At 41.0% G+C, this 27,763-nt stretch overlaps 1 long non-coding RNA gene across 2 annotated transcripts in view; it reads left to right on the forward strand.

Moving 5' to 3' along the window:
• The window catches only part of LOC138923839 (uncharacterized), a 52,603-nt gene extending 26,162 nt beyond the window's left edge, over positions 1-26,441 (forward strand). Inside the window, exons 2-3 of one of the 2 annotated variants that reach the window (XR_011438020.1) lie at positions 19,413-19,599; positions 26,235-26,441. This is a non-coding gene — a long non-coding RNA (uncharacterized lncRNA). The remainder of the gene's footprint in view (positions 1-19,412; positions 19,600-26,234) is intronic. The other variant, XR_011438019.1, reaches the window with a different exon arrangement.
• The last annotated feature ends 1,322 nt before the right edge of the window (positions 26,442-27,763 follow it).

Below are 27,763 nucleotides of genomic sequence, written 5' to 3' on the forward strand. Positions count from 1 at the left end.
TAGTGCCCCATGCTGAGTTTTAAAGGTAAATGGACAAGTATGATAGACACAGCTTGAGATGAGCAAGGTAACCAGAGGCTTACACTTTAGGGATGAGAGTCAGAATCACTTAACTAGACCAGCCACCAGATCAGCAGGGGGGCTAGCCCACGGAGAGAACTCTACAATGGGTAGCAGAGGAGAAGGATGTAATTCATCCTACTGACTCTTTCCTTGTAAACTCTCCAGGAAACAAGAGCCACCAGAATTCTAGAGGAGCTGTTCCCAGATAGGACAAACTTGCTATAAGAAGTAAATGGAGCTGAGCCACTCAAGGGGTGGACTCTAATGGATACAGTGGCGCTCACTCAGTTTCCCTCTTCAACGCACCATCAATGAACCAATGCGCCTATCCTCCAGCTGCTGGAAAGACCAGCTGCTGAAGGCTTACAGCTGTGTCCCTCACTGGGAATTGCTCCCAGCCACAGGACACTACCCTGCACAGGTGGCCATCTCTTCACAGGGGGCAGCCCACGCCAAAAATGTGGCTTGCTTGTAGCTGTCAGTCTGTTAAAAACTGAAAACTTCTCTTTTTTTAATGAGTTGAAAGAGCCCTTTTTCAAATAGACTTCTGCGTAGCCATTCTCAGGGTCTGGCAAGGATGTGGGCTAACTAACTATGGTAGAGTGTCGGGAGGAAGTGGTTATCTCTGAGCCCAAGCTTCAGTGGAAAGGCCAAATGGGCACATGTTTCCCAGCCTTTTGTGATTCTCTTAGTCCACGTCTGCAGCTGCACACACTCCACTCCGGTCCACCAGCCTTGCCAGTTTGTGTGTCACAAGATGCTCTGCCCTCTTTTCCTCTCCTCGTACCCAAATCCTGGCTCTGAGGGCTTTGATCCTGACAGTTATTTGATCTTCCTCCTTATCTCAAACCTTATAATTTCTTCAGTTTGCAAAGTTAGAATCTCCAGTTGCTTACTCTGTCTTCTGAAGCCTTTCTTCTTAGGGGTTAAATGTCAAGTGGCTCATACATATACCCAGAGCGTGGAGTCCTCCCTCTCTTACTGGAAGAGGGGTTTAGATGACGATGATAAGGGGTATAGCATAGCTTTCAGCTGTGGCTGGTCCAGTTCCCACAGGTGCGTGCCCCTAGGTCTTAGAGTCACAGGGCTCATAACGCAGTGTCTGAGGCGGAGGACCGACAGCGTTAGAACTGTCTCAATGTCTTCCTCTTTTCCTATAAATGACTCTGGAGATTCAATCTACTGGCATGACATAGGAAACTGAAGAGCTCCAGCCTCAGAGAGAGAATCATTTAAAAGCTGGAGCTCATGCCATCCTTAGTGTATGTTATGACTCCCTTATCTTTGAGTTAAGTAACTTAATTAGCTAAAATTCAATAAGCTTAATTGGTGTAGTAGAAACAGAAAAATAATCACTAATATGATTGCTAAGAGCTTGAATTGAAAGCCTAGCTCTGCTTCTTTTGAACTATAATTAATTTGTGTTTGTTGTGAAATATGAGTACGTTTTGAGTACATCAAAATCCATTAGCGATCTGAAGAGGCATACTGTAGTTGCAGTTAGGTATGCCAGGGGGCGCTCTGGCCCAAGGTTTATGTTTTACTCTTAAATCTTCTGGTTTGGGGCAAAGCAATTTTGGATGGGATTAGCCAGAATGGGTTTTTTTTTTTACATAAAATGTTGTCTTTTAAGGGCTTTCTCTTTTGTTTGCACACATCTCATTTTTTCTCTTTATCTTCTATTCACGATTGTCCCATCTTTTCCCCCTCTCTTTCATTCTACACTAGCTCTCTTTTTTCAATCTTTGTCTCCCTCTTATTTTAGTAGTTTCTCCCTTCATTTAACCTTTCTGTAAATCCAGTACTGAGGGCTGAAACTTTTCCTTTTTGAAATGACATATATGCTAATTATATGCTAATTATTGTAGAGTAGGGGATCCCCAAGAGAGCATCAATCACCATGCTCAGGGACCACATCTTCTGAGCCAAAAATTGGAATATGTGTTCTGATAAGTACGGGAGTACATCTGAGAGCAGCCAGATGAAGTTTTTGGAACTGAGACTGTACAATAAAATTCAGGTCACATAGTCTGTATAGCGTGAAGAGGATCTCAAATGCCCAGCCTCGTGTGCTCAAGAGGAGCTCCCCATACAGGCTGACATGGTGTCTTTTCACTTCTTGGACCTAAATCTCCTAACATTAGTGCCCTAACTCAGGATTATATAATAAAAATTAATGCATCACATCCACAAAGCCTTTGTTAAATTGCACATATTTACCTGGGAAAGAAAGGACCTCTTTTGGTTTCCTTATTGGTTCATTGGCATAAATTGGGGTACAACACCATCTTGAAAGGTACCATGAGCATCTCTGGAGCACAGAACTAATTATATATTAATGGGGGAACAGAGAAGATAGGGAGTGTACAGCAGCAGAAGAAAAGGCTAAGCCAGATGGGGCGCCTAACCTCAAAACTAAAGTGAGGAAAGAAACCCAGCCATGGGTGGGGAATGATCTGGTCCCGGAGAACATGTCACTGTTTTTCTGGCCAAGAAGCAGGAAAGAAATTTATTTGGCTTTCTTTATTTCCCTTTCCATCTCTACCCTAACATCCTCATCTCCTGTCCTCGTTTTCTCTTGGCTTTCTGCCAGATTTGTCTTAGAAAAAGAAGGCGTAGATGCACAGAATGATACATCTGGAAAAGGGACTGCAGAGTCAGCTCTTCCAACCCCTTGAATAAACAGCTGATGAGCCCAGAGACGCCCAGTGACTTGCCCTGCTAAGCAGCAGCAGAGGCACATGGTGAATGTAGCCCCAAAATCAGGGTCTTTTCATCAACAATCTGCTGCCTCTTGCTGGAGGGATTTTTAGGACATTGAAAAAATGGTAATAAAATATTATACTCTGTCAAGAGAGACAAGAGGAGAGAGGAAAAGTGGCTTATAGAGAAAGACGGTGGTAGAAGAAAGTAATTAGGAGACTAGGAAGAAGAATACAGAGAAAAGGAGAGAAAATAAGATGGTCAGAGGAGTAGAGGCATCAGGTATTCTGAGCTATAGTGACATCACCATCTAGTGCTTAACTAAACCATTTAAAATAATGCTGTGTTGGGGCCGACCCCGTGGCCAAATGGTTAGGTTTGCACGCTCTGCCTTGGCGGCTCAGGATTTCACCGGTTCAGATCCTGGGCGCAGACATGGCACCACTCATCAAGCCATGCTGAGGCAGTGTCCCACATAACACAAACAGAAGGAGCCACAACTGAAAATACACAACTATGTACGAGGGGACTTTGAGAGAAAAAGGAAAAATAATAAAAATAAAAATAAAATAGTGCTGTGGATTCCACTCCTGGGTATTTACCCAAGAGACATGAAAATATGTCCACAAAAAAGACTTGTACAAGAACATCCATAGCAGCTTTATATATAATATTCGAAGAACTGGAAACAGACCAAGTGTCCATTGTTAGGAGAATGAATAAACAAGCTATGATATAGCCATACAAAGGAATGCTAGTCAGAAATACTACTGACATTCACATGAATATGGATGAATCTCACAGACAGTAGGCTGAGCAAAAGAAGCCAGACACAAAATAGTACATGCTCTAGGATTCCATTTATACAAAGCTCTGGAACAGACACAACTAATCTGTGGTGGGAAAAATCAGAACAGTAATTGACTGGGCTGAAAGAGAGGAAGGATGACAGTGATGGGGGTTAACCAGGAAGAGGAATGTTCTGGTGTGGTGGTAATGCTCTATATCTAGATGAGAGTTTGGGTTACAAAGGCATGTGCATTTGTCAAAACTCATGGGAAATATGCTAAAGATCTGGGCATTTCACTGGCTGTAAATTTCATCTCAAGAGAAAAACATAAAAAATACTAACCACTAGGGGCCAGCCCCATGGCCAAGTGGTTAAGTTTGCACGCTCCGCTTCAGCGGCCCAGGTTTCACTGGTTTGAATCCTGGGCGTGGACATGGCACTGCTCATCAGGCCATGCTGAGGTGGCGTCCCACATGCCACAACTAGAAGGACCCACAACTAAAAATACACAACTATGTACCAGGGCTCATGGGGAGAAAAAGCAAAAATAAAATCTTTAAAAAAAATACTAAACTCTAGTTAATGAGAGGCATGCTTACGTGTTTAGGGATAAAAGAGTCAGCAAATTTACTTTGAAATGCTTCAAAAAAATAAGATGGATTGATGGATGGAGAGATGAAAGATATGTGATAAAGCAAGTATATATTAAAAAATAGTAATACATATATATTATAAAATACTAATTGTACAATCCAGGTGGTAGGTGTATGGGTGTTTACGGGTAAAATTCTTGCGATTTTTATGTGTGTTTGAAAATTTTCATTAAAAAATGGTGAGGAAAATCCACCAAAGGACATAGTACTTTTTTTAAAAAAAAGAAAGATTGAAATGCTGTGCATGAGGATTTTTAACTGGAATTTTCCCTAACACAGGTGTGTGGAGGGACAGTGAAGAAATGACATTCCTTGATAAGTATTTCTGGAGGAGGCTCTCCAGCTAGTGAGCCAAACTTTTCAAAGTGCCTCCTGCAGTCTTCTGCACTCCTTCCTTCCTGCCTACCCACATTTTCTGCCCTTCTCATATTCTCTACCACTGGTAGGCAAATTTGTGACTGACACCACATCAGTACGTTATCACTTGTCTCAGTCCTGGGTTGTTCACTTTTTCAAGTGACCTACATGCGACCTCAAGCTCACTCCAGCCAGATACTGAGTCCTGAGAGCTGGTATAAGATCACGGGTTGGTGTGCAGATTTGAACCTGGGCAGCACTGAGTTCTGATGGGCAGGATTTTTTTTTTTAAGATGTTTTGTTTCCTTTTTCTCCCCAAAGCCCCCCTGTACATAGTTGTATAGTCTTAGCAGTGGGTCCTTCTAGTTGTGGCTTGTGGGATGCCACCTCAGCATGGCTTAATGAGCGGTGCCACATCCGTGCCCAGGATCCAAACTGGCGAAACCCTGGGCCTCCGAAGCTGAGCGCATGAACTCAACCACTTGGCCATGGAGCCAGCCCTGATAGGCAGAATAATCTCCTGGTCTGGGGTCCTGAGACACTGGACTTTCAAGGCTAAAACCAGGTGCAATGGTCACCCTGGTATTATCAATTGACAATTCAAACTATGATCGTGAATTAACTCAATGGATTTTTTTTCTGTTTTATTTTTTTATTTTAATTTTTGTTTTTATAGCAGTAGCATTGGATTATAACATTATATAGCTTTCAGATGTACATCATAATATATTTCAAATTCTGTGTAGATTACATCGTGTTCACCACCCAAAGACTAATTATAATCCATCACCACGTGTGTGCCTGATCACCCCTTTTGCCCTCCTCCCTCCCCCCTTCCTGTCTGGTAACCATCAATCCAATCTCTGTTGCTATGTGTTTGTTTGTTGTTGTTTTTATCTTCTACTTATGAGTGAGATCATACAGTATTTGACTCTCTCCCTCTGACTTATTTCACTCAGCATAATACCCTCAAGGTCCATCCATGTTGTCACAAATGGCCAGATTTCATCATTTCTTATGGCTGAGTAGTAGTCCATTGTGTATAAACACCACATCTTCTTTATCCATTCGTCCCTTGATGGGCACCTAGGTTGCTTCAAAGTCTTGGCTATTGTGAATAATGCTGCTATGAACATAGAGGCGCATGTATCTTTACGCATTAGTGTTTTCAAGTTCTTTGGATGACTACCCAGCAATGGAATAGCTGGATCGTATGGTAGTTCTATTCTTAATTTTCTGAGGACACTCCATACTGTTTTCCATAGTGGCTGCACCAGTTTACATTCCCACCAGCAGTGAACAAGGATTCCCTTCTCTCCACATCCTCTCCAACACTTGTTTCCTGTCTTGTTAATTATAGCCATTCTGACCAGAGTGAGGTGATGTCTCATTGTTTTGATTTGCATTTCCCTGATAGTTAATGATGTTGACCGTGTCTTCATGTACCTGTTGGCCATCCGTACATCTTCTCTGGAGAAATCTCTGTTAAGATCTTTTGCCCGTTTTTTAACTGGGTTGTTGGTTTTTTTGTTGTTGAGATGTGTGTTAACTCGATGGATTTTACATGTTTCTTAGTACATAATTGTTTTTATTTGTAAATATCTGATAATGTTTAAATCAAATTCCTCAGATAAAATGCTCTGAAACACGTGTCTTACAAAAATCAGTTGAAAACCCACAAATATTTATTATATAGTTCATGGGAACCAAACATGTGTAAATGAAGCAAAAAACATGTGGTCTGGCCTCCAGCCTGTGACCTTCACTCATGCGAGGCCCCAAGCCCTCACCTGGCGTGCCTCAGGGTACGGGCCAAGACTCTTCCCTTGGACTGTGATGCAGCCCTGCTGCTCGGCTCTGCTAAGAAAGGAACTATGCCTTTCTTTTGATTGGTGTTTTTCTTTTTCACTGTGAATTAAGGGAGTGATACTGATTTCTACAAACCAAATGTAAAAAGCATTCTCCTTTCTTTACGAACTCATATGGTTACTTATGTGTATTGTAAATATTCAATAAATAGTCACCTGGATGACAAAATTCAAGGTAAGTAGATAACGGGTCTTGACATTAAGTAACCATTTAAAACACAACCCTGCCATCTAAGGAAAAAGAATCACTAATTCTACAATAATATAAGGCAAATTTTCTACAGCTTATGATAAGAAGTAATGCTCATATTTAAATATCTGGCCTCCTGACTCTAAATACCAGAAGTGAAATAAAGACCTGGAATTCATCGAGGCCACTGTAGCCTTAAGCCCGGATTATGTAAATGGTTTCTTTCTAGTGGAAGTCCAATGAAATCCTCACACGTAGTGAACGTAAGGCAAGTCCCCAACTCCCTAAATGTCTGGTGTGGCCAAGACGTTCCCCTGCCCTGACTTATTTCACGTGGAACAATAGAAACATGATGTAAACGAGAATCACATGACACTTTGCTTGTCGTTCTCCCAAGGAACTCGCCACATTTGATTTCTCATCCATCACACCCTAAACATGTGATGTTCCTTTGTGCCTCTGAGTTTTGCATGTGCTGTGCCCTCTGCCTAGAAAGCCTGTCCAGCCTTAATCTGTTTTGCAAATCCCTGGTCATCCTTGAAGATTTATCATGAATGTTACCTCCTCAGTGAAGCCTCCCCTGGCTCATGCAAGCAGAATGAGGTGCATTCTCCTCTGTTCCTCTCTGGTTTCTTGACCATACTGCTATTATGACACATGCACAACACTGTCATTACTTGTTTCCATATCTGTCTCTACACTAAAGTGTGAGTCCACAAATGTGTGCTACTTATCATTTTGTCCCCATTACCTGGTATATAAAAGACATAATAGTTGGGAGGCTGCGTGATGCTCTGATTCCTCAATTATAAAGTTCAACAGCACAGGCACAGGTTGTTCTTACTCATTTCATACACCCTATGAGGTTACACCTCATAGGTGAAAATAGTTGAATGAATGAGATGTCATAGAATTAACCTTAAGTGCAAAATTAGCAAAACCTTTTTTCAACTTCTATACTTTTTTAATCCAGACTATACAGTATTTTTCACTCCAAAAAGGGAAGGAATGGCAATCACTAAAGAATTTTCCAGATTTACATAAAAGACAAGTAGAGACTAATATCGAGACCACTGATGACTTTAAAAGTCCCATGCTCTATCCTGTCATACCAGAGGCATCCAGATTTTCAGAACCACAAGAACAGTTTTACCACCATTTTTACCAAAAGTGAGCTGGAGATGAAGCTTCTTTGTATGATCTCTTCTCCACATCTTGGCCTCTGTTTTTTCCTATCCTCCAGGTTAACAGCTGAGGTCATAAACTGGCAGCTCAACCACAAACGTGTTTTGCTCACACAATGTCTTTATGTTTTCAAGTTAGATGCCAACATGCGAAGGGTGGGTGGTTTCACATGAAAGTTCAGGTTACCAGCTTCTCTTGGAAAATCATATCTGGACGATACTAGGCCCCTGAGTACCATGCGGCAGTGATCGACTGAGCTGAGTAACAGGGGTCCCCAGTACTGGGGCATGGACTCTCCAGGGCCACGGTTGCCTACTTCACTCATTTGCTTTACCTTCCAGAAGCATCTGAGCATGTGCCTACTGGTGTAGAAGAAACCGCAGGCAGACACCAGTGTGACAAACCTAGGGTTGTGTCCCAACCACGATTCAAGTCTTTGGTTGGTCATGCTCGTTCTTCTACCAGACCCCAGGGAGAACTCATACAAGTCATGGCCCCCTCTGGGTCTCAATTCCCTCATAAACCAACTGGGGATACACAGAAGAGTTCGTGTAATTTATTACTAAAATGCCAATAAAGTCAAAAGTTCTGAGTCCATGTCCACATACCTCACCTTGCCCATGAACTTTATCGCTGATGATTGCCCCTAAAAATGCAAGTTTTTAAAAATGTAACCATTTTTTAATGATACTGCTCATTATCCCCAAAGGCATTAGGAGGCCACCAGTCATCCACTCCCCTGTGCTCTCTCAGTCCTCACCCTCCTTTACCTCTGAAGAGTACCAGCACTCCCTCCTTGAAACATTCTCCTGGCTCGGCTTCTGTACCCTTATATGTTCTGCACCGGCTGTCCCTCTCCAACTGCTCTTGTATTTTCTTCCTTTTCTCTTTCACCAAATATAGAACCTCCCTGGTGTGTTAGCCATGCCCTGAGACCTTTCCCTACGCCTATTCTCTTTCATAAAACACACCCACTACCATGGCCTTTACCACACCTCTGAGGGGGTAACCTCTCTCTCTGGAAGGCCAAACCCACATCATCAATGAGCTCTCACCATACCTTCCCTGCACCCGATCTGTGGCTCCATATTGGCCTATCCAAAAATCAAATATCTCAATCCAAACTCACTGCAGTGGATATCTACTGTTTCCATCTGCTTTCCTTGGAGAACTACCACTTCCTGTACTAGGACTGTCGATCAAAGTGTCCTACCTAGACCGAATGGGAGGGAACACGACCAAGGCTTCACCAGTTGGCAGTGTCCCATCTTCTTGTTCATGGTGATGAGGCCAACGAGTAAGCACCTGCCCTGAGTATGATTTGGCATGTGGATATGGGAAGAGAGCAACAAGGGCTCTCTTCTTCTTGGATCATGAACTGTCAGGTTGGTATACCCATCTTCCCTGGCCTCATGGAAGATACAGAGGGAAGGCCAGGGCACACAAAGGGAGGCAAAGCCAAGACAGGGAAAGAGGTAGATGCTGATAACAGCATCTGAGCACTTGATATGAGGCATATGGAAAGCCAGCTGCACCTCCTGGGTTTCACAATTATATCAGCTGATAAATTCCAGTTTTCCTTAAGCTGATTTGAGTTGGATTTTTGTCACTCATCATCACGCCCTCTTTTATTACCCTATTCTCCCAGTTAATAGGTTAGAAAAATCTAAGACATCTTTAACTCTATTTTCCTCTCCTCCAACCTTCAATTTGTGACCAGATCTTGTGAATCTCATTCCCATTATAGTTGTCCCATCCTTAGTCTCTCTCCACTCTCACTGCTACTATCCACACTAATATCCTCATCTACCCCTCTCAAGGCTATTGCAATGCCTTCTAACTGGTCTCCCAGCCTCCAGACGCTGCCTATTTCCTCCACTTATATACCACTGCTAGACCTATTTTCCTGAAGTCTAAGTCTAATTATGTAATTCTCCTCTTTAAAAAGTTTTCACGGGTACCCATTGCCTCCAAACTAAGAAAAAAACATCCTGTATTAGTTTGCTAGGGCTGCCATAACAAAGCGCCACACACTAGGTGGCTTAACAGAAATTTATTTTCTCACATTTCTGAAGCCTAGAAATCCAAGATCAAAGTGCTGGCAGGGTTGGTTTCTTCTGCTGCCTCTCTCCCTGGCTTGTAGATGGCTATCTTCTCCCTGTGTCTTCACATGGTCCTCTCTGTGCATGTCTGTGTTCTAATCTCCTCTTATAAAGAGACCAGTCATATTGGATTAAGGCCCACCCTAATGACCTCATTTTAACTTAATTACCCCTTTAAAAATCCTATCTCAAAATACAGACACAATCCGAGCTATTGCAAGTTATGTCTTCAACATATGAATTCGGGGAGGGACACAGTTCTGCCCATAACAATTGCTCCTTCAGATGTCTTTACGTGGCCCCAAATCAACATTTTCAACCTTACTACCCCTACTCATATACTAAGCTGCAGCAAAACTCTGCTTAGATAATCTCTGAAAGAGTCTCAGATTTCCTGTCTCCGGGCCTTTGCTCATTCCTAGCCCCCATCTCTTATCTCTGTCCATCAGAACACTTGCCATCCTTCTGAGTCCTACATAAATGCCATCTGCTCTAAGCTTTCCTGTTTGCTGAATGGGAAGTGCTCTCTCACTCCTCTTAAACAGGCATCAGTCGTTTTGTCCACCCCCATTCCTACATTCCTTTACCTCGCCCTTGTCTTAGGAATATTAGGTTGGGTGGAGAATCCCTGACTGCAGGTGTGGTCATGTGACCTAAGCTCAGCCAGTCACATCCTATCTCCTGGGAGATGTTCTGCTGAGTGGAAACAGTACTCAGACAGAAGGTGAATGGAGCTGAGTCATTTGATCATGGCCCACTTTGGGGTTCTTGAGTTCCTCCTGTTGCAACCACCACTGCTGCCCTAGTTCTTGTCATTCTCAAAGCATCTGTTAAGCTCTTTTTTCTATTTAGTGTACTACCCAGAATCCTTCTAATAAACCCATTATTTTTTTTATTAAGTTAGCCAGTGTACATTTCTTTTGTGTGCAATCAAATAACCCTGTTGGTGTACTTTGAGCCCCCAGAGCGCAATGCTTGCTCATCTCATAACACACCCTATTTCTGCTGTGTATGACATAGCATCCGTGGTTTCCCCCACATTTTTTTTCTCCCTTGCTCTTCTCCACATTCAAGCAGATAGTCCATTCTGTGTTCATTGCCTTAGAGGGATGTGATAGAGCAGAAAAAGAAGTTTCCTAGTGTAACAGAAATGGCTCATAGCACAGACAAAAGACTTGGAAGCAAACGTTATTTGTAATAGTAGGATTCCTCCCCCGACCTGCCCTGTCTTCCCAGATCAGAGGGTTCTCAGGGCTAGAAGAAGGAAGGATGGAGGACAAATGAGGAGAGCCAAAATGTCCATTGGTCCTGGAGGGAAGGGGCATTTTATCCTGTGTCCCATGTAGAGCCTTGGGGAGGTAGTAAGACCCCGTAAAGAAGATTAATGGATGTGTGTGTCTGTTGATTTGGGCTGCTATAACAAAATACTATAGATTGTGTGGCTTATAAGAAACACATTTATTGCTCAGTGTTCTGGAGGCTGGAAGTCCAAGATCAAAGTGGCAGGAGGTTCGGTGTCTGGTGAGGGCCCAACTTCCTGGTTCATAGACAGTGTCTTTATGCTGTGTCCTCGCGTGGTAGAAGGGGCAAGGGTTTTCTCTGAGGTCTCTTTTATAAGGGCGCTAACACTATTCGTGAGTGCTCTTCTCTCATGACCTAATCACCTCCCAAAGGCCCCACCTCCTAATGCCATAACCTTGGGGGTTAGGATTTCTACATATGAATTTTGGGGGGACGCAAACAGACCATATTGGTATGTTTAAGCCCACTGGGAAGAGGCACACTGATTGCCACGCAACCCAGACAGGCCTAGAGGTAGCAAAGAGAATCAAAAAGGCCTAAAGGGACCATGCAGAGTAAATGAGTATGTCCCTGTGGCCGCCTAGGTAACCTGATAACGCAGAACCACGGGGGCCATGGATGCCTCAGCAGATAGTGGTGACAGATGATATTGAGGACCAAAAAGGCACCCCCTCCCGATGCCTTAGGATTATTAAGCCCCGAGAATTAGTCATGACCCAAAAGATGGCGGGGACCCCCACTGAGTTTATTCCAACCTGGTAAAAAGTATACTTGAAACAGAAATTAAGTTGTTAAAGAGAAATATAGAAAGAAATTGCTCTTTCTTTCCTTAGTTGAATACTAAGATTTATACCCCTGACACATTTATTTCTGTACTACTCTTATCCTTCCTGTTAGATTATAACAGAACAAGGACTGCAGGCTTCTTATCTTTGTATCCCCTGCAACTGCTGTCTCAGTGACTTGTGTAGAGACTCAGTAAATATGTTTTTAAGTTGAATTGAATTGAAGCGAGTACAGATTGGGAAGCGAACATTAGGATTGGATTACCAATGGCAATGAAGCACTTATTCTTGATTTATGGGAAGGGCCCTGAACATTTTGTGTATTTTCATGAGAAAATGAAGGAGTTGCATCAATGGTCTGGAAACATCAATGGAATTTGCTTCACAAGCAGAGTGAAGGTTGCTTGACCCCAGCGATTAAAGGAGTTGGCAGCATCTCTCACTCATAGTCAGAGAGTGCCTGCATTTTTGCAAAATTGAACCACAGAATTTTAGAACTGGAAGGGATGTTAACCGAGTGAGCCAACACCCTCACTTATAAGTGGGAAAAAAACTGAAGCCCAGAGAAATGTGGCAATTTACCCAAAGTAAGAGAGCCGATGTGAGAGCCAGAGCGAGAATCTGCCCCCTCTCCCTACTTTCCCATCCAGCTAGAATTCCATGACCTGCTCCTTCAGCCAGTCTCTTACAGACCCTCAACTCTCTTGCTCCATTGTCTCCATTGTCCACCCTCCCACAACCACCTGGGAAAACCTCAACTTGGATCAAGCCAAAGTTTCTAAGCTCTCTGCACACCTGGGCTGCTGAGCTCTGCTTGAGAATATCAACCAACCTCACAGACTGGTGCCACTATAAATTCATGACCCCCAGTCTCATTTGGGCCCTCGATGCTGCCCGCAATCCCTGAATTCTCCCCTGCTCCGCTCTCATGGTTTCCACCCGAGTTATTTCACAATTTTTCTACTCCCCTCAAACTTCTGACCCCTCTACATCTCCCCTTTACACTCGATCCTACTAAAATGAATTCCTTTAATGGGAAAGTCCTACATATACGTCTGCATCCACGCCCTCCCATTCCCTCTGCAGTCCGAAGGCACTCCTTCCTCCTGTGTTCCAAACTCCACCTCCTCTCAAAGAACTTAGTCTTTGCTTTGTCCCCTCTCTGCTCCACCTTCCACTTCTTCTGAACTACTTCTTTATCATCAGCACGTGAGTAGATGCACACAGGTGGTTCTTATATTTAAAAATCAAACAAAACCAAACTTCCTCAGCCGCTGTTCCCCACCTTCTTTTCCCACAAACACTTCACTTCTCTCTTCTCAAGTAATCTACACTCATTGTCTCCATTTCCCGCCTCAGTCTGGCTGTTGCCTCTGATCAAGTACAATTGTTCTCACCGGGACCTCATCACTGTTAAGTCCAATGGAGTGTCTCAGGCTTCCCCCTACTAGACAGCATTTGATCCTGCTCAGCAGTCCTCCTCTTCTGGAGACATCCTCTTGATTTCTGTGGCAATCCATTCCTTTGATTTTCTCAGACTCTCTTAGCCACATCCTGTCAGTCTCCTTTTCATTCGATGTTTTCTATGTCCATTCCTTAAATGTTGGAGTCCCTTGGGGGTGCTAGGCAATTTTATCTACTTCCTCGATCTCAATTACAATCTAGGTTGAAGACTCCCAAATCCGTATTTGCCAATCCCGACCTGCCTTCTGAGCACTAGATCCCTAATTCAACTGGACATCTCACTGTGGCATCTCCAGTTCAGCCTGTTTAGATCTAGATTCCTCATCTCTGCCCACCCTACCCCCGAAAAAACCCTCCCTTCTCCTCCTGGTGAAAGGCAATACCATCCACCCAGTCAGCATCCTGAACTGCTCCTACTCCCTGATGACTCTCAAATTCAATCACTGAATGCTCTTGAGTCTACTCTCTCAATATTCCCCAAATCAGCCTGCCCCTTGAGAGAAAACTGTAGGGAAGTGGTTAAACTTGCAGCCAGATGAAGTAGGTTCAAATCCTAGGTCTATCTGTTGGTTTTGCAAGTAACTTAGCCTCTCTATAGTGTCTTCATTTATAAAATGTGGGTGGTAATAATAGACCTTCCTTATGGGGATGCTAAGAGGGTTAAATGAGATTGTGCGTGTAGCACATAGAAGAGTATTTGGTACCCAGCAGGTACTGAACACACAACGTTCTGTCTGGATAATGGCACAGGTGCCTCCTTGCAAGGCAGTAATATCGGTTCTCATCATGGTCCTCACCAGTACTCTCCAGAGCCAGCCACTCCCCCATCATCTCTTCCCTGGATTATCCTGATACTCTGCCTGTCTAGGATCTTGTCTCTCCTCCAGCTACTGTCAAAAGGATCTTATGAAACAAAATTTGATCAGGTCACTTCCCCACTATAAACTTCACAGTGGCTTCCCATTGCTCTTGAAATACGTTTCAAATTTCTGAATCTGGCTTACAGGGTCCTGCATGATCTGTCCAAGAACACTCCTTCCCTACCTCTGCCTCAAACACTCACCTCCATTGGTCATGCCAGCTCCCCCTTGTCCTTCAGGTCTTAGCCCAACACCACTTGCTGTAGGATGACAGGCTTTGTCTCCCCAAGTCTGAGAACTCCCCATCCTCTCTTTGTCCGTAAAATTCACCACTCGGCTTGTCATTGCATATTTGTCTGTTTCTTGCTTCAGATTATGAGTTCTGCTATCTTTTACATTTGTTGCTTTATTTTTTATTGCCTCCACACTAGAGGATGAGGTTTTCAGGAGCAGGAACTTGATTTGGTTCACTGCTGGATCCCAAGAACCCAAAAGAGTGTCTGACATACAGGATGTGCTCAATAAATATTTGTTGAATGTACCAAATGCTGCCTAGGCTATCATTTTCTCAACGCAGATGTCAGTTTTTTAGGTAGCAGAAAAAAATTACAGTTCATTTTGGGAATTGAACACCCAGCAAATCTTCTTAAAATAATATAATCTGTTCTTAGTGAGAGACCTCTCACCTTGAAAAACCTTGTATAATCTTCTCAGATGACTTCTACACACTCCATCATCTCTATGCAACATATTTTCATGGAATAGGCTCCAGAGACCCTTAACCTTGAAGAAACCTTAGTTCTTCTTTTTATGGAAAGATTTTTACATTAGAAAAGCCTGTGGGCTACTTTAACATGAAATAATGACTTTAATCACATTGTCAACCCTTTATACTTAAATTTATAAGATTCAAGTGAGTAGTTAGTAAATTAATGACAGATTTAACTTTAAATGGTCCTTCCTTCCTAATGCTTTTGCTGTAATAACTTGCAATATGAGGTAGACTTTGTTGGTGTTAGAAAGTAGAAAAAGAGAGTTTCTTTCACTTTAAAATGTTCTTTTTAAATTTCTTTCTCTAGCCTAAAGCAGATGAGATTCGAAAAGGGCATGTGCCACTAATTATTATGATTAAGCATTTATTCTTTTCGTATTAACATTTGGGCATTTTTTTGGTCGCCCAATCCTATTCTCCGCTATTCTCCCCTCATTTCCCTTTCTTCTCTCTTCTTGAGGGAAAGGAAAAGGGAACAATAAGAAAGAAAAAAGTATACAAGATATATGTATCTACATATGTGGAGGGAGAGGAATCTCACAATATATTCATATATGGAGAAAGAAGGGCTTGCATATATGCATATGTAATCTATTTATATATGTATGTATATGTGTCTGTTTGAATGTATAGGTGTGTATGTATATACATAAATACTTAGTGTGTCCCAGTATGTTTATTAATTAATTTCCAACATCATCTTCATAAATAGGTAAAATTTCCATAGATTTCATATGAATATATGGATGTATGTATACACACATATGCATATTATGTATACATAATATATGTATATTATAGAATATATAATGTGTATATATGTGTACATACAATATGTATATATAAATAACATGCATATTAATATATATGTCTTGTACGTGTTCGTGCATATATGCACACACACATATAATAAATATATATGTGTGTATATATAATATATATGTATAATTACATGTGTATATATTGCATATGTGTGTTATAATTACATATTAAATTGCATATAATACATATGTATTATAATTATACATATTTAAATATGTATAATTACATATGTGTATATTACATATGTATGTATGTTGTTTATACATAACATGAACATATATTTGGGTATTCATATGAATCTATGGAAATTTTACCTGTTTATGAAGACGACCCTGGAAATTAATAAACATGTTAGGATGTACTAAGTATTTACATCCCTTACAAAACTACACCACCATACATATTAATTTGAATTTTAATACTTAGTCATCTCTAGTCTTTTGGAAAATATTGGTAACCTTTTGGTTTGGTCTAAATTTGACACATTTTCTTTCTTCCAAAAACTATCATATTAAATCAAAGTAAATTAAACGCACTCTCGACTTGGGATAATTCCTTGAGACCACCTGAAAAACCTACAGACACTTGAGAATTTTACAAAGACAGCCGCAGACATCCTAGTGAGGGGCCCTCTTGTGCTTCTTGCGTTATATACTCTCCACTTGTCCCAGACAGGTCTCCCTGCAGCCACCATTCTGCGTCCTTGTCCCGGAGAATGGACAGACTTTCCAGAAGAAGCTAAGACCCTCCTTATCTACTGCTGTTGCAAGAAGAAATGGAGAAGCCAGACAGACCTCTTATCTTCCCACTTTCTAATGCCCAATGGACAGCAGGCAGCGGTCCCCCTCAGCTCCCATCTGCAGGAAGGGCTACACTCCCACTGAGTCCAGCTCACCAGGAGGGAGGGTGGAACTTTCAAGCATTTCTGTGAACCAGAAGACCTGAGGCTACCAAATTTTATTGTTAAGTAGCTGTGCAATCCAGGGTGCATCAGTTTTCTTCTCTGAACCTCAGTTCCTCTCTGTAAACTAAGGATTTAGACTAAATCACCTCTAAGTTTCTTTTTAGCTCTACTGTTCTATTCTAACTCCCTAAGTTGCCATCCAGAAACATGGAAATATAAAGTTACTGTCGTTCTAGTTTCTAATCCATGTAGTAAAAATGTTTGGCCAGTTTAATTAAAGTTAATTAGCTTTCATACTGAATACAAAATTAGGAGTTTGAAAGATACTAAAAGTAGATTTAACAGTAATCAATACTATGAAAAGGGAAGATCTTGGAGCTTAATATCCCTCTACTAACAAGAACTTAAGTGGAGACAAAGGAAGTAGGAGCGCAGTTTGCAGAATAGCTTATCTCACTTTAAAAGTTCCAGGGGCAGCTCGGTGGCTAGTGGATATGTTCCCGCGCTCTGCTTTGGCAGCCTGTGGTTTGGATCCTGGGCACAGACCTACACACTGCTCATCAAGCCATGCTGTGGTGGCCTCCCACATACAAAATAGAGGAGGATTAGCATAGATGTTAGCTCAGCAACAATATTCCTCAAGCAAAAAGAGGAACACTGGCAGCAGATGTTAGCCCAGAGGCAATCTTCCTCACCAAAAAAAAAGTTCTGGAAGCAACAGAAATTACTATAACTTGATATTCCTGGCACACCATTGATTGTTAGGATGAGCATATTAAAAAGTCTGGGTGAGACTCAGATTATGGATTATGGAAGAGTATTGATTCTGTAATTGTACTTATTTATGTAAATAAATATAAATATCTGTATTTATATTTGACTGATTAAACCATGTGCCATCTTTGAAGTCAGAAAAGGAGATAAATAAAATTAATGAAATAATAAGTAAAAATTAATTACCACAATGAATTTTGATAAGTTTCTCCAGGGTTTATTTTGCTGGAGTAAGAGCTACCTAGTGTAATCCTACATCTCTTCACTCCTGTCTACCGGGAAGAAAGAAAGGATCTTAAAGTGAGATATAATGAAATGAAGGGTCACAGGTTGTCCCACGGGGAAAGCCACATTTCTTTTCCCAAGGGAGTTTCTCAGTGTCTCCCCTGTGTTCTCTCCGGAGTGCTCATTTCAAGGAATCACTCGCATCTCCCAAGCACTGGCTTGAGACGCAACCATTCTCTTACCAAGGTGAGAAACAAGACAGGGGTTTTCCTAAGGAAAAGACCAGTCAGCACAACGCATAAAAACATAATTGAAATTCACTGACTAGTCTTTCAGAGAGCCTTAAACAAGTTTGCCCTCCGCTATAGCCATTTTGCTGATTTTACTCAATTATTGGCAACTTTGCTTGCCGCTAACCATACGAAAAAGGGAGGAGGGGCGGGGAGAGGAACTTACCAAAGTTAACATTGCTAGTATCTCTATCACCTAGTGTAGGAGAAGTACTAGTTATCACCAGTATCCGTTTTACCCATCTTCTCTAACAGGGCTCAGCCTGTGGGTCTAATCCAACCAGTCACCTGTTCTTGCAAATAAAGTTTTGTTGCAACACAGCCACAAACATGCACATGGATATTGTCTATGGCTGCTTTTGCACTGCAACAGCAGGGTTAAGTTGCAGTCGAGACAGAAGCCATGCGGCTCAGAGAGCCTAAAATATTTACTATCCAGCCCTTTACAAAAACAGGGCCTTTGCCAACCCTTGTTCAGAATAACAGAACAAACAATTTCAAGCTGGGGACGTGGTTGCCTAGAACAGAGACTTCATTTCTCCACCTCCCTGCAGTCACGTCATACATCTAAGGGTTGTCAGTAAGATGTAAGTGGAAGTTGGGTAGAACTTCATCTTGAACCATGAGAAAAGCTTGAGCACAGAGGCGATGCACAGCAGAGCAATAGGCTGGGGAGGGCCTGTCCTGACACCATGGAGCATTATTCTGGACTTGGACATTTGGCCCAGATTTCTAGAGGACAAGGAAATAAATTCTTATTTTGGATTTTTGTTTCTTAGAACTAAATCTAATCCTAATATATTGGGGTTTGTCCATTTTTAACATAAAATGTAGCTAAAGCTAAAAAGATTTTAAAAAGGTATTTTCCTTGAACAAAAACACATGTATCTGCATTCAAGTCAAAGAAGAGACGTTACTAGAGCTTCCTAAAATAATTCCAAATAAATGACATCCAGACTATTCAGTAAAAGCATCGTTATGGAGAGAGGAATGTGTTCCTTGTTTCTATCTAAAGCTTTATTTTCGTAAGCTAGAATTTCTCAATTTATCATCCTCATCCTTAATTGGATGAGACAGGATGTTATTTCTTGTAATTAGAATAACTATTAAACAAAGTTGTCACGCCCTAAGTCATTGAGAATGCCAGATTCAAAATGTATGCTTTCCTACCGTGTCATCACAAATTAATAGGCATTTGTGGGGGGAAATCAGGGACATATTGGCTACAATTAGACTTCTCCCTCTTGCTGTTATTTTCTTTTTGCCTTCATTGTTAAGCAGTAAAACTATTCCACCTCAACAGGCAAGAAACCTGTGCCTGGTGACACAGCAGGTGTGAAGCACATGTTCCAACAAAATACCTTTTTATCAACTTAATTAGCACCTGGGATCACAGGCTGGTGATGCAAGAGCTAGAAGCTGAAGCATGAACTCTACAAAACCTTCCTTCCCCACAGGAACATCTCTCATCTCCTCCAGCTTCTTCCAGAGTAAGTTTACCTGTCATTTATTCTTGTTGTTACCTCTTGGCCTTACCACTCTTTCTCTTGGATTAAAAGGGTGAAAATATGAGCCTTTCTAGAAATGTGGCAATTTATCCAAATATTTTGTTTTTATTTGATGAGAAAATGTTTGAGAATTAGAGAACAAATACTCAGTAATGTAAATGGTTAAAGTGGAATCATAGGACTTGGGATAGTGGAAGATACTGTTAAAATCACTTAGCCTCAGCTCCTCACTCTCTGGAAAAGGAAACTGAGGCCCAGAAAGTGAGATGTTTTGTCCAAAATTGTGGAATTAGTCATCTAATTCTGGATTACAAAGCAAAGCCTTGACTTTTAATCCAGGGCTCTTTCCGCAAATTTGGCATAATCTTTTAGTAAGTGTGGTTGTCAATGAAGTGGACTTTGGGATTCACAAATTTACTGTTCAAAGATTCAACCATCCAGGGATAATTAGAAAGGTCTATAAATTTAGTGATTTTGCTAACACAGGAATTTCGATCATGTGCTCTGCCAGGAAAATCCCTAGAGTGCACCTACCATCATGCCAAGCATCAACCCATCATCACACACGGCTTTGCTATTCTCCTATTGTACGTGAGTGCTCAGTAACAACCCTAAACTGATTTTTAAAAATTATTTTTGTTGTGGAAAACTGCTCTTTAAACTGATAGAAAATCAGTTCAAACTGACCCAGGCCAAAAATAGAAGAAAGCAATTGATTCTGGTAGCTGAAAGTCTAGGATATAACAGCTTCAGACAAGGCTAGATTTAGATGTTAAATGATGCCATTAAGAATCTGTTTCTATTTTTCCACTTTGCTGTCTTCTGGGTTGGCTTCTTTCTCAGGCAGTCTCTCTGTGATGACAAAGAAGCTATAATCAGTACTAACTTACATCTTCCCAACCTAGTGACCCCAGAGAGTTTACTCTCACTCTCTGTTCCAGGCATGTTCCCACTCCTGGAGTTGGAGCATGTGGTCCGACTACTTGACCCACATAAACTGAGATGGGTACAGTGGGGAACACCCAGTGGTGTACTCATAAATGTTTAACAACTAGCTCTGGGAGTGGGGAGTGGAGTTCTCATTTGTAATGTCTGTCAATTTCCACGGTGTAAATACTCTCACCATGGCAGATTTCAAGCTACCAATGTGGTCCCTGAGCACGGAGTTGGGAAGAGATGTGGAGGAGCACGCATTTCATAATATTTCTACCAGACGTGTAAAATCAATGTAAATAAGCTCAAGGTTATCCATAATAACAAAATGTAGTACAAGTAATTACGAAGTGATGAGTTTTGAGTATGCACTAACTTTAAGTAGAATTTGTTTAATCATAAGTTTATAGAATTTAACATTAAATAATGACTGTGTATGACCATAGGCTGGCCAAATTCCTGAAATTTTAACGATTGGCTCTTATGAGCTGGTATGAGCCAGCTCTAGACACCAATGGCAAATGCTCCAAAGGGAGAAGGTTTCTATTAGCAGAAAAAGGGAGAATGCATGCTGGGTAGGCAAAAATAATTGATATCTACTTAAGTGAGAGGTAAGATTTCAAGTGAAAGTTGAAAACTGGCTCTACTGTAGCTTGAGGATACGCAAAATAAAATTTTTATTCTTGCCAGAAACATATTTCAAGAGAAAGTCTTGGAGAATTAGGGAGACACGAAGATCTTGTATGCGTTTACTCCTCATGAGATCAAGAGGTAATGGCTCTTGAGTACTTCTGCAGCCTCAGTCCTAAGGGTTGGTGGTTTGGTACAGGACAGCTCCAGGGGGACATACTTAAGACCCTGCGGAGTTGCAGAGATGGGGTTGAGGGGGCAGCTGAAAGAAGATCGTCTCAGTGTACTGCTCCCACTTATATCATCCATGAAAGTCAATATCAATAACTGAAATTAAATGCAGGAAAGTCCTTTGTAAAATGATGGGAGTCTGAATTGTAATTTTGTTGAAAGAATCAAAGTTACGTTTCCATCCATATGAGAAACACCCTCTAGAAAGCCTGTCCTCACTAACCCAGAGCACCCTGATCTCCACCTCGCCGAACTGTCGTAATACTTAATCATGACACAGTTTACACGATGATTGTATACTCTCTCATTGTGTAATAAAAATATTTGTGGGAGAAAGCTTTATCCTGCCAAGCATATCACTGCCTCCTGAATATTTATATTTTATCCCCAACAATGCTGAGCATAGTATTAAGTACATAGAATGTGTTTAATAAAAGCGTATTGATGTGAAAACTGGACATAGGGTAACATTACTGTCTACCGAAAGAACTTGTTTTATGAAAAGACAATGGTGATTTGATAACAAAGACTGTAAGTTATGTGCAAATGGTGCTTCTAAACCTTTGGGGGTACCTGAAAATTATTTCTTCACTTTGAAATCTTATCAATAATACTAACTTAGGTTTCAAATGCTTCTTACAAACATGGTGTAATGGTAAAAGGTAAGTTAGGCCCTGTCCAAATTAACTCAAATTTTGAATTAATCAGGTCCAATATATGAGATTCCACTATATATAAAGATTCACAGTCACAATGCTCTCTTAGCCGGTCCCTTAGGCTCACTATCCGTAGTGTGAAAGCTGGCCAAACTCGGTAAATTCACAGAATTATGCAAAGGTAACCTCAAATTAGATGGCGTCGATGAGCCAAAACCTTATGGTGGTTTTTTTGGAAAAGAGATCCTTCATTTCTTAGGACACAGCCTAAGGTGGGCTATTAATTCCAAATGGAATTTCCAGGTTGAATGTGAGGATTAGTACTGAAACGGTTGACACCATTCTTTAGAGGCAAAGTCGTATTTTTGATAAGAAAATTGAGACAATTATCACTTAATCATCTTAATTGTTCCTACTACATATTAGAAAAAGTCGTAGAGTCTCAAATGCTATAATTATAGTATCTCATTCAGCCTTCCTACTACAACTGTTCCCCAGACACTCCCTCAACCCTCACTAAAATGGCTTCTTAAAATTATGCTGTTCAACTTCTGGTTGGAGTTTCCTAGTTTAAAGAAGATTTATACCATATATCTGAAGCCCTCTCCTTTTGATTTTTATTTCTCACTCTCGTTGGGCCAGCTGCCTTCAACAGATGGGAATTTGGTCCCTTTTTAAGGCTGCATCTGTTATGGTACCTGCCGGTGTCATTTCTTCCCGTTTCAAGTTGAATGCCATGCGTTTTTGCCTATGGGCTGCTCTAGCCACACTTTAAATTATACCTAAATTTAATCTTAATTCTAAACACAATCTTTCATAGCAGCAAGTAAAAAACATAATTAGAAGTTTTCAAGTTTCTGATATGACAATAATTTGAAGGAATGGAACAATGGTGTAAATATGGAATTTAAGAAAGATGTAGCCAGTGGCACAGCAGTTAAGTGTGCACATTCTGCTTCGGTGGCCCGGGGTTCGAAGGTTTGGATCCCAGGTGCAGACATGGCACCGCTTGGCAAGCCATGCTGTGGTAGGCGTCCCACATATAAAAGTAGAGGAAGATGGGCACAGATGTTAGCTCAGGGCCAGTCCTCCTCAGCAAAAAGAGGAAGATTGGCAGCAGATGTTAGCTCAGGGCTAATCTTCCTCAAAAAAAAACAATTAGTCACATTCACAAATGTTGCTAAATCTACACACACACACACACACACACCCTGAGGGAAACACAATATCCTTATACCATAGTCAAATTCCCCCAATATCCCAAGGACTTACAGAATGGGATTTTGCATAGTTGACTTTCCGAAACAGTTGAACAACTATGCCTTGAAAAACCAAAACTTTAAAACCATAATCATTCTCATTTGAATACTTTGTAAGATGTACTATATTAAGTTTTAAATATAATTTAATCTGCCTCTTAATGACTTGCAGTCGTCCTTATGAACATTCTTTACTATACTGCACTGTAGTGACAGATAGCACACCAGGACAAAAATAAGTCTTATTCATTTCCATTTAATACCACAAACATTTGTGTGCTTGCCCTCTCTGTGCCAGATATGATGCTGAGTTCTAAGAATAGAGACGAATGAAACCTGGGTCCTGTATCCAGGGTTTCTCATTTTCACTAAAGGAATGTGAGAGCACAGGAGATGTACGATGAATGGTCAGAGACAACCAGCCTTGGAGGTGAGCAGGAACCAGATCATGCAGGGGTTTAAAATGGACCCTTAAGTATTTTACATAGGGCACTAATCTATCAGATTCAAAGGGTCACCTTAAGGGCAGTATGAAAAATGAACAAAGTAGATGCAAAGTAGACACAAATTGGAGACAAGGAGACAAGTTTTGAGAAGTCTGCTCTGGTCCAAACAAGAAATGCCAATCTGAGCTAAGATAGTAACAGATTGAGAATGTAAAACCAGCAGGATCTGGTGTCTATCTTAATGGTGGAATAAAGAAGAAGGCGGAATCTAGGATGATTTCTAAGTCTCTTGTTATAGCAACTAGGTAGATGATGCCATTAACCAAAATGGGAAATTCAGAAAGAACAGGCTTGAGAGGAAAGGTATTGAGTTTGGATTTTCATTCATTTATTCAACAAATATTTACTGACCACCTGCATGTGCCAGTCACCGGGTTGGCACTGTGGATACAATGGTAAGCAAAAGAAGACATGATCTCTGCCCTCTTGGAGCTTACGAGAGAGGATTAACTGAGTAACCACATCAACATATTTGTAAACTTCAACTGTAATGACGGCAAGAAAGGAGAAGGACATGGTGCTATTGCGGGGGGTTACCTCTTAGGGAGGTCAGGGCAGCTTCCTGAGGAATCTGTTTTAGAGTAGTGATAGGAAGGATGAGCAGGAGTTAGCAAAGGGAAGGAGGGAAGAAAGATGTTCGTAGAAGAAACAGAATGTCCAGGGGCTCCACAGTGGGAGTGCGGTATTTTCAAGGAACTCAAAGAAGACCAGTGTGGCTATAGCAGGAGATAAAGCCAGAAAAGTGGATAGATGCCAGACCACAGAAGGCCTTGGAAGCAGGCCTGATGGTTAGGCAATCTGCACCAATATGGCCATGCTGTCACTACGACAGTAACATACATCTGCACCGGTTGATAAATAGCTGCTGCATCAAGCTTCCCTGGGGTTCCCTGCACCCACCCACCAATCCAGCTGCCCAGCCCCTCTTCTGGACTTCTCCATGATCTGGCAACCAAAAGAGGAATATCTAGCATAATGGGGCAGGGAGTGCAGATTTTTTAAATGCTGCTCCAAGACGCTGGCATCTGTTCTGATGGTCAGTACCTGGGTAATATTGGTTGTTAAATATTTTTAATATTTTGAACATGCTCCCTGCTTACAGGCCATGTAAGGAGTTTAGCATTTATTCCAAGAATAATGAGATAGCTTTGAAGAAGATGACATGATCAGATACACGTTTAGAAAATACTACTCCAATTGCAGGGTGAGTAACAGATTGGGGAGGGGCTAAAGTGAAGGCAGATAGACCAGTGAGTAGACTGTTTCTCATCCTGCCTTCTGTTAGGGTGGTGATTGTGGTAGAGATGGTGGGAAACAGATTCAAGAGATAGCTAGAGAAGAAATCCCAATCAAAATCTCAGCAGGCTTTCTTATAGAAATCGACAGCTGATTCTAAAATTTATAAGGAAATAGAAAATGTCTAGAATAGCCAAAGTGATTTTTAAGGAGAACAAAGTTGATGGACTTTCACTACCTGAGTGCAGGTCTTACTATAAAGGTACAGCAGTTAATTCAGTGTTGTCCTGGCATGAGGATAAACATGTTGTAAATGGAATTGTTTTCTAGCTTTCCTTTTTGTTTTTTGTTTGTTCGGGGTTTTTTTGTTCGTTTGTTTTTATTTATTTATTTTATTCTATTTTTGTGTGTGAGGACGATGTTCCCTGGGCTAACATCTTTTGCCAATCTTCGTCTTTTTGTTTGAGGAAGACGGTCCCTGGGCTAATATGTGTGCCAAGCTTCCTCTATTTTGTCTATAAGATGCCACCACAGCATAGCTTGATGAGCAGTGTGTAGGTCTGCACCTGGGATCTGAACCTGTGAACTCCAGGCCACTGAAGCAGAGCCTGCAAACTTAGCCACTATGCCACCAGGCCAGCCCCTTACTTTCCTTTTTTGGACTCTTCATTGCTAGTATATAGAAATACAACTGATTTTTGTGTGTTGATTTTATATCCTTCAACTTTATTGAATTCATTTATTAGCTAAATTTTTTTTTATAGATTCCTTAGGGTTTCTACGAATGCAATGATCATGTCATCTTCATATAGAAATAGCTTTACTTCTTCATTTCCAATTAGGATGTTTTTTATTTCTTTTTCTTCCTTCATTGCTCTGGCAAGAATGTCCAGTACCATGTTGAATAGAATATTAGGAGAAAAGCTTTCAGTCTTTCACCATTGTGTATGTCAGCTATGAGCTTTGTAAATATAGCCTTTATCATGTTGAGGAAGCGCTCATCTGCTTCTAGGTTATTGGGTGTTCTTATCATGAAAGGGTATTGTATTCTGTGAAACGCTTTTTCTACATCATGTGTAGACAACGTGATGACGTACATGAGATGATCATGTGTTTTTTTCCTTCATTCTATTAATATGGTGTATTACATCAATTGATTTTTGTAGGTTGAACCACCCTGGCATTCCTAGGATAAATCCTGCTGACCCACTGATTCTTGACAAAGATCCCAAGGTAACTGAATGGGAAAAGGATAATTCTTCAACAAAATGTGCTCACAAAGTTGGATATGCGTGTGGAATCAAAATAAACCTATGACCTCACACCATAATAAAAAGTATCTCACATTTTCTGTGGGTCAGGAATTTGGGAGCAGCTTAGCTGAGTGCTTCTGGTTCAGGGTCTCTCGTGGGTTTTAGTCAGGAGGTCAGCTGGGGCTGCAGTCATCTGAAGGCTTGAGTAGGGCTGGAGGATGTACTTCTGAAATGACGCCCTCCCATGGCCGTTGGCAGGAGGCCTCAATTTCTCACACATGGAGATCTCCTCACAACATGGCAGCTAACTTCCTCCAGAACAAGCAATCCATGAGAGTGAGCAAGGAAGAAGCCACAGTGCCTTTTATGACCAAGTCTCCTAAGACTCGTGTCATCACTTCAACTTTATTAGAAGAGAGTCACCAAGTTCAACACACATGCAAGGGGAGAGGAATTTGGCTCCACCTCTTAGAGGAGGAGTACAAAAAATTTTGTGGACATATATTAAAGTTACTTTAAAGAACATTAGCTCCGAGGACTGCTACAATTCAAAGGTTGAGATCTCTCTGGGTAGAGAGAAGTGACATGCAGCAGATAAAATGTTATACAATTTTACCTATGTGAATAGTGTGTTTTACAGGATGACAGCTGCTTTTGGTAGAACCCTTATTGTTGCTGACTTTAAAATTAGGTCAATAAGCAAAACTCTTTGCATTCCTATTATTTTCTTTGAGAATACTGGTCTGGATGAAAAATTGACATATTCAGAAAATTCATCTTTCAACAAAGTGCTATTTTCAGACAATCCTATTGAAAACAATTTTAATATACCTTATGTAATGATTTATAAAAAGCATCCTAACATACTGAATATAATATTATAGTTGCAATTTGGAGTTTTCTTTTTACATTATTCATTAGCATATTAAATTCCCTGCCTATTAAGTGTATATGTAAAATACAAGTATTGAGAACTTTAATTCCAGACTAAAGTTGCCTCAGAAAGTCAGAAATTCTTGAGAAATCCTTTCTGTGACCATTTTGGGTTTTTTCTCTTTGCATTCTTCTTTGACATCTATTTCAATCTCCAGTTTCTAAAAATTACTTGTTGAGAACTGATTTGACATCATGCTTTTCTTACAATAATTATTCCATACTCAAATGTTTTGGCTAAAAACACATTTAACTTGTCCCTGTTCTTTCACATGCATGTACCCTTAACTATTTCTTCTTTCTCAACAACAAGAAATCCTAATTAGATAATGTGAACACAGCAGGTTTCCTTCTACAATATTTCCATTATATTTAACTTCCTCTTCCTTGTGTTTAAAATGAAGTCGAGAATCATGATTTCACCTGTTATTGGGAGTATATCTGTTAAGGTCTTTTTTGGGGAGGCAGCCGTTGTAGATAAATGTGCCTGGGCCAGGTGTCATGCCGGA

This window comes from Equus caballus, chromosome 4, assembly GCF_041296265.1.
Source record: "Equus caballus isolate H_3958 breed thoroughbred chromosome 4, TB-T2T, whole genome shotgun sequence".
In the NCBI taxonomy this organism is placed as follows: Eukaryota; Metazoa; Chordata; class Mammalia; order Perissodactyla; family Equidae; genus Equus; species Equus caballus.